Source organism: Panicum virgatum, chromosome 6K (assembly GCF_016808335.1).
Source record: "Panicum virgatum strain AP13 chromosome 6K, P.virgatum_v5, whole genome shotgun sequence".
NCBI lineage: Eukaryota > Viridiplantae > Streptophyta > Magnoliopsida > Poales > Poaceae > Panicum > Panicum virgatum.
Window position 1 is genome coordinate 11,682,673 of NC_053141.1, and position 8,425 is coordinate 11,691,097.

The following is an 8,425-nucleotide window of genomic DNA, read 5'->3' on the forward strand; positions in this document are numbered from 1 at the left end:
CCGGCCTTTTGGATCTTGAGAAGTTCGTGAGGGCTCTTGGATTGCGGTGGCTTTGGTAGGAATGGATGACACCAGAAAAACCCTGGGTTGGTTCGGGCACGCCGTGGGACGAGACAGACGAGCTACTTTTCGCAGCATCCACGTAAATCCAAATCGGAAATGGAATCAGAACCTCCTTCTAGCACTCAGGCTGCGTGGCAAGCCGTCGGCCCAAAGACATTGCGCCGTCTTGGCTATCTCAAAGCAGAAAAAACAGATGCGTGTGGATGCTCTCACAGCCAATCAGTGAATTAGGGATATCAACACCAACTCCAACATCACCGTCAACCACATCCAGCAGCTACGCTTTGTCATGTGCAAATTAAACAAGCAGCGGTCGTGCACATCCGAAACCGAATTAGCAATTGTGATGATGAAGCCAAGCGACCATCAACCCATCAACGGCGCCAGGGAAAAGCAGAAGATCATCAAGAAAAGTGACCCAGACTCAGGAAATTCCTGATCAAGCTCAATGCACAAAACGATTAATTAGAACAGAGATCAATACACAAACTATCTGTATATTCATAGTACCGTACACGACTACACATAATACCTCAGATACCATTTTTACATGTAATAAACGAAACTTTATGTTTGGGTAATTCCTAGTATACTAGTTAGGCTTAGGATAAATGAAATCTCGACTGTCTCATTTGCAACAAGAAGAATTCACATTTGTCGGCCAAATGTCCAATTCGGAAGATGCCGAAACCAAATGCATCTTTCTTTGGGTTGGGGAAGGAGTTTGCTTTCATCAGAATTACAGACGTGGATTACAAGCTCGAGACACCGGATCCGTCACCCACGGGACTGGTCACTGTCACTAGGGGGCACATCACAGTGGAGGTGGTTCAGTCTGAACTTGCCCGTATCACCATAACAGACTGGAAGTGGGAGGCTTTAGTGCATGATGAAAATTCCTTTTTGGTGGCTTTTCCTAGTGATAAACCGCTGCAGAGTATGGTTGACATTGGTTTTTAGCTGAAAAATCATGGTGTCACACTCACAGTGTCAGTCTGGCAGAATGATCAGGATATTGCGCCTACGTATGAGCTAGAGGAGGTCTGGGTTCATATTACCGGGTGCCGTGCATGCATATAGGTACTACTTAGTCTTCTGGGCTATCGGTACCGTGATCGGCCGGATCCGACGGTGGGACGCGACGGCGGGGGGCGAGGTCGGAGACGAGCGTGGCGGCGGCCGGCGCAGCAGCTGCACCGTCGATGGGCTAGGCGGGCCCATGAACGGGCTCACCGGGCTTGCCCATGGGTTTTTTATTTTTTTTTGTTTTTATTTACCGAGGCGGGCACCAAACCTCCTCGGTAAATATGGCATTTACCGTGACGATGGGTTCGAAGCTGTTGTGGTTGCCCGCCTCGGAAAACCCATTCGAACCGCCTCAGAAAATGAATTTTGTAGTAGTGAATCCTAGGTTGGATGACAAGCTTTGACATATTATAAGAAATTAATGGTCAAAATGTGGTTTTGAAGAGTGCAATGTGTTTGTAACAAGGCCTTTGGCTCGGCATTGTCTGCGGCAGCCTCACCAAGGTTCTCATGTTTGCATCTATCGCGTGGTCCACAGATTGGAACAAGTAGAGTTACTCCGACAAGGATGCTGCTAGCTCTAGACTAGCAAGGGTGACATATTCTCCTTTTCCCGTGTTTCAAATTTCAGGCACTCAATGCAACGCAGGACAGGGTGTTCGGCTCATCTCTGCCAGTATCATGAAATTGGAAGCATCATGGTGTTGACGCAAATCTCGGTCAACACACGAACGCACTGGATCGTACGGCGCGAGAAAGAGCTCGATGTAGCTCTTCCTGCGTGGAGCAGTCAGACCGGTCTAAGGGACCGGTCAGACCGGTCGCCGGTGAGAATCGGCGACGGCCAACGAACACGAACACGGGAGGGACCCCGTCAGGGTAGGCGCACGTAGGGTTGTTCTAGGATCGGCAGGCCACCTAAAACGCCTTCAAATGTTGCGGAGACGAAGGAAGAACAGCAGAGGGGGTTGGAAAAGCTAGGGTTTGAAGAAGAGGATAAAAAGTAAGGTTTGTATTGATTTTGTTCGATTGTCTCCTCTAATCGGCCGTGACCCTTTATATTTATAGGGTGGGGTGGACTTATCCCGCAAGAAATCCTGTTTACAGATCTAAATCTATGAAAAACCCTAGTTGTACTCGGACTCTACCTGGACCGGTCAGACCGGTCGGACCTACCGGTCAGACCGGTCGGTCCCTGCCGGTCAGACCGGTCGGTCCCTGCCGGACAGGCCGCAGTGCTTCTACCGGTCAAACCGCTTGGTCAGACCGGTCAGACCGGTTGGTGCCAATTTTGGCTGTCAACATATGCCCCCCTGTTTTTTGGTAAAACTCGTTTGCCAAAAAATATTCTTCTGAGCCAAAATTATCTAAGGGCGATGATTAACACTGCATCGGCCATGTTTTGCTCAAGTCAATGTTGAAACAACTTGTTTGAGCCGCCACCCTTCTTCATTGTCGCTGACGTCTTTGGCACCGTCTCCACTTGTTGTCCCATTGCCTCCTTCTTGCGCATACGTTGCAGCCTTCACTTCTGAGTATGAGACAAACCTGAGGGACACCACCTCGGCTGTAAATACTTTGAATCTTGCTCCTTGCTCTTCCCATTCTCTTTGCTGCAATCAACATCTTGCTTGACCGGATTATTGCTAGCAACAATCGGTCTTTGTAATAATGCATGATTTGGATACATAGAAGGATATTGAATATAATATGATTGCATATGCATCCTGCTATAATCCATAGGTATATAAAAGTAAGGATACCAGCAATACCATAGAGCAATCGGTCCACTAGATGAAGTATAATTACTTTGACTCGATTGTTCTTGATGTCTTGACGATGATCTCATATCCTTGACTTCGCTTGGTGGCCCCTTCGGTCTCTGAGCACTCCCTTCCTTCTCATATTTGGCCAAGAGTTCTTTAAAACTCGACCTTGTCTTAATTTTGGAGGAGTTCCCAGATTTACTGGGCGCACCGGTCAGACCGGTCCCATGACCGGTCAGACCGGTCGAACCGGTCAGACCACCGCCATGGCCGGTCAGACCGGTCGACTTGTTGTCGGCCTTCTTCTTCTTGTCTTGCCCCCCGAGTATTTTTGCGCCTTGAGGGATCTTCTGTGTCAGCTTCTTTTCAGGTCTTTCATCACCAATAACTACATTCTTCCCCTTGGTTGATTCGGCTTGACTCGGCCGAACTATCACTTTAGGATTATTCAATTCTAACTTATGGACCGGGAAAGGAGTCTGATCAATTTGCATATTAGAAAGAACCAATCGTCCTTCATTAATGGCCGATTGAATTTGTCTACGTAACACATTGCAATCATTAGTAGCATGTGAGAAAGTATTATGAAATTTGCAATATGCTCGCCGCTTCAATTCTTCAAGCGACGGTAAAGTATGTGACATTTTGACGTATCCAATCCTATATAACTCATCAAATATCCTTTCGCACTTGGATACATCAAAAGTAAATTTTTCATCTTGCCGATTTTTCTGAATCGGCTTAAGAGCAGAACAAGTAAATGGTTTAGATTGAGATGGCCAAGCAAACTCAGCAGCATACACATCATTAGATTCATCGTCCGAACAATTTGAATTGCATTCTAAAGTATGCACATTAGAACGATGATGTCTTTGAGACTCTTGAGGCTCTTTGCTTCGGCTTTCTATAGCCAAAGCTCTTTGATGCACCTGAGTAACGGTAAAGAAATCATAGCCCTCTAATCTTTCTTTAATATGAGAGCGCAAGCCATTAAAAGCCAAATCAGCTAAATCCTTTTCTGCAATATTCACACTAAAGCATCGGTTTTTTGTATCGCGGAATCGTCTTATATAATCATTGACAGATTCATCACGCGATTGTCTAACCGATGTTAAGTGAGACAATTTAAGCTCATCATGCCCACAAAAAAAGTGCTCATGGAACTTCTGCTCTAATTGTTCCCATGAGCCAATAGAATTAGGTGCCAAAGATGAAAACCATGAGAAAGCGGTTCCAGTTAGAGATAAAGAAAATAAACGCACTTTCAACTCGTTTATTGAACCAGCTTCTCCTAATTGGGCAAGATACTGACTAATATGCTCAAATGTACTCCTAGTATCTTCCCCACTGAATTTAACAAACTCAGGCAACCTAAAACCAGCAGGGTATGCAACCGAATCAAACGAAGTAGGATACGGCTTTTGGTATGTGCGGGTTTTACTTCTAACATTCACTCCAAAACTTTCTCTAAGCAGATTAGCCAAATCATTCTTATAATCAGTAAGCATTTTATCGAAATTACTCGAAGAATTTGGCTGTGTGGATGTAGATACCTCTCGCTGGTTTGGAACAAACTGACCGGTTGGTACAACCGGTCGGACCGATTGGGGGGAACCGGTCTGACCGGTCTGATATACCGGTCTGACCGGACTCTGCCGGTTTTGCCAATGCTGCACATATCGGTCGAACGTCTTGTCGGAGATTGGACCGATGTGTGGCACTGAGTTCTTAGAGATTTCTGGTGGTGTGTACTGAACAATCTCGTTTGTTCGGCTAATGTTGGCCGAACAAGGAATACTCATAATAGGATCAGTGTACGTGGGCGTAACAATTTGACCACTGAAATAATTCATCGGCATCCTATATTGAGGTTGACTCGTAGGAGATGCTGCCGATAGTTGAGGAACATAAAATTCAGAAGCAGAAATAGATGGAGGTTCATCGGCTGATTCTGGTTTCTTACCGGCCGATTCCCTTTCCTTAGAGCTAAGCCAATTAACCCAATAAACATCACGCTCAGCTACTAATTTCTGAATTTGTTCCATAGTAACAACAGAAGGTGGAGCAGTTGCAGCAGGTATTACCTCAGTAGATGCATTCGAGGAGGTAGAAGCGAAGTCGATCTCTTTGATCTTGGTGACCTTGCCGCATCGACTGACCTTGATGCTCGCAAGCGCCGCTTGTAGATCTTCTTCATCACGCTTCTTCTTGCGCTCCTCCAGCAGCAAACGAACGTCCTCCGGAAGATGCTCATACGAAGGGATGATGTTCTCCTTGTCGATTTCTGTGTTGGAGCCCATCTTCTTTGGAGTAGATTAGATCGGTTCTATTAACCAAGATCTTTCTTCCCCAGCGGAGTGGGCAAAAAGTATGTTGACGCAAATCTCGGTCAACACACGAACGCACTGGATCATGCGGCGCGAGAAAGAGCTCGATGCAGCTCTTCCTGCGTGGAGCGGTCAGACCGGTCTAAGGGACCGGTCAGACCGGTCGCCGGTGAGAATCGGCGGCGGCCGACGAACACGAACCCGGGAGGGACCCCGTCAGGGTAGGCGCGCGTAGGGTTGTTCTAGGATCGGCAGGCCACCTAAAACGCCTTCAAACGTCGCGGAGACGAAGGAAGAACAATAGAGGGGGTTGGAAAAGCTAGGGTTTGGAGAAGAGGATAAAAAGTAAGGTTTGTATTGATTTTGTTCGATTGTCTCCTCTAATCGGCCGTGACCCTTTATATTTATAGGGTGGGGTGGACTTATCCCGCAAGAAATCCTGTTTACAGATCTAAATCTATGAAAAACCCTAGTTGTACTCAGACTCTACCTGGACCGGTCAGACCAGTCGGTCCCTGCCGGACAGGCCGCAGTGCCTCTACCGGTCAGACCGCTTGGTCAGACCGGTCAGACCGCTTGGTCAGACCGGTCAGACTGCTTGGTGCCAATTTTGACTGTCAACACATGGTAAGTTGCAGTCAACTGAAAGACATATAATAAACTGAATGGTAAAAAAAATTACGCTTTTTGTTGTAAAAGTGGAACCACGGCGACTTTTTTTTATTGCCACTTTAGCTAGGTTTCTTTAGAGGACTCCCTAACTTAGACCCTCCTATAAATAACTCTCATTTTTCTAAGGGCAACGGAGACGTGATCTTTTTGCTACGCAATAAATGTAACAGCTGAGACAGCACTGTTAGATCTTATGGTTTAGGGTATGTTTGAAGGTACTTTAGCACCTATTAGCACTCATATTTGGATAAGCTAGTGCTAAAATTTAGTCCACCTCATTAGCATTTCTGTTTGGATGTGCTAGTGCTAAAGTTTAATACTTTTGAATATCAACACTTGAATCCAAATAAACACCCTCTTAGTTGAAATGACATCAGTTTAATAAGACTCCAAGCAAATCCAACTAATCGGTAATATTCAGAGGAACTTAGTGGTTGTGGTTTTGAGCGCAACTACAGCACCATGAGGACAAAGAAAGAATACAACTTGAAACCCTAATCTTGCGGATCAGTGAGATGATTTCGCCTAAGAGAGCGGAAAGCTGTTGGCCCACAAGAAGTATGAGCGGGCTAAGGCCGTTGTGCGGTGCTGCTTCATTTCAATGCTAGCCGTCGGAGATCAGCATGTGCTCTCTTTTTTATTTCCCTTTTTTATTTCATTTTCTTCTCTTTTATTTTATTTTTATTTTCTTGTTATTCATTTTCTTACGATTTTCTTCTTGATGGATGCATTTGTTCTTCATGTTAAGTCTTTTATTTATTTATTTATTTATGTTTGAAGTTTATTTTTTCTCTATATGTGTGCATGCTGCATGCTGCATGCAGCTTTTATCTATGTGTGCATGTTTACTGAGGATGGATTCGGATGTCTATTCGAATGTTAGATTTTTGGTCATTTTTCTTCGTTTATGGACAAATAAGATATATAATTTACTATATAAATTCATAGCCTTATATTTAACATTGATCTTGTAAAGATTCATAAAAACTAAACCTCAAATTTATCATATATATTCTCAAATAATAGATATAAAAATTCGAATCCGGATCGGATATGGATTCGAATCTTTTTTCACCTTTTTAATTGTAGGGAGCAAATAATACATAAAAAATCTATACAAAATTTTATTCTTATGTGTAATAATATGCTTGATAATATAAAAAAAGATTAGTATAAAATTTTAAGCATATCTATTTTAAAATATCAAATTTGTTCTAAGAATTCGGATGTCTTCCATCCTTACTTACTAGCGGTGGTGCAACGCAAGCAGCTGCACCTTTCTTTTCCTTCTTCTTCCCCTTTTTTTCTCCCTACTTTCCTTTTTCTTTCTTGATTTCAATCCTTTAATGATAATTTCTTCTCAGCTTGAAAATTATATTCTTATTTTCATTTAACTTCTAATTATTTATTTTTATAATTTTTCTACTTTCAATATATAGTATATGTCTCATTAATTTATAATTTTATAATTCATATTTATTCTTTTTTCATTTTTATTCTCAATGTTTTAAGTGTGTCAGTGATATCACTGCATCAATACTTGGTATTCCTTTTCACTGATATTTTTTACCTTTATTTCATTTAGTTTTCTTATTCATATCTATTTGTTCATATTTAGAAATGGTCCATGCTTAATGCATACTAACTTATTTGCATTCTAGACTAATTAGTTGGTGTATAGAACAATTTAGTTAAATACAAACTTATCATATTCATATTCCATTTGCATATTTATTAGGTCGATACGTTGTTCTTCATGTCAAATTATTTGTTCGCTTTGTAGATTAAATTATTCGACCATGTTAAAACTTTATTCGTGATATTTATTTTCCATTATTTATTATATACAATGAAATATTTACGATGTCTAATATTTTGTTTGTTGTACATTATTATTATTATTTGTTCATCTGTAAAAATAATTATTTATTCATGCTATTAAAATATTTATTCTCAGTAGCGGAAACTAATTATTTAGTACAAAAACAATATTTTTAAAAAAGAAAGTTTAAACATAGACAAGTGTGGTCTTGTTTTGATGATTTTATCAAAAAAAGATACCGGCACAATCAAAATTTATTTGGATGAACGGTTTAAGATTTATAATTTATTTGTTGTTCTACTTTATTAGCTAATATATACGACACATTAATTAGACAAACATAAGCTTAGTTTATTGGGCTGATCATAACGGCCCATTTACTTTTTTTTTTGATAAAGACGAGTATATATTAAGATTTAGGGAAAACATACATATACTCGTACACGTACAGGATCATACGCAAAGGATACGGAGAGGACAACAGCTCCAACCAAACTACACAAAGAACCCTGGTAAACAAAGAAATTACAAAGAAGTCCTCCAGGGCCTCCGTGACCACCGATGTCGCCGCCGGTCGCCGAGCACCACCACCGAACAGGTCGTCGGAAGAGCTTGACGAGAGCAGCCGCCCGGACCAGGGGAGCGCCATCGCACAAAGGCTTTGAACAGAGCAGCAGACGAAACCCGCCGCCAAGGACGAGACGAAGACGAAGGAGGACCATCGGCCGGGGACATGCCCCACGCTCACC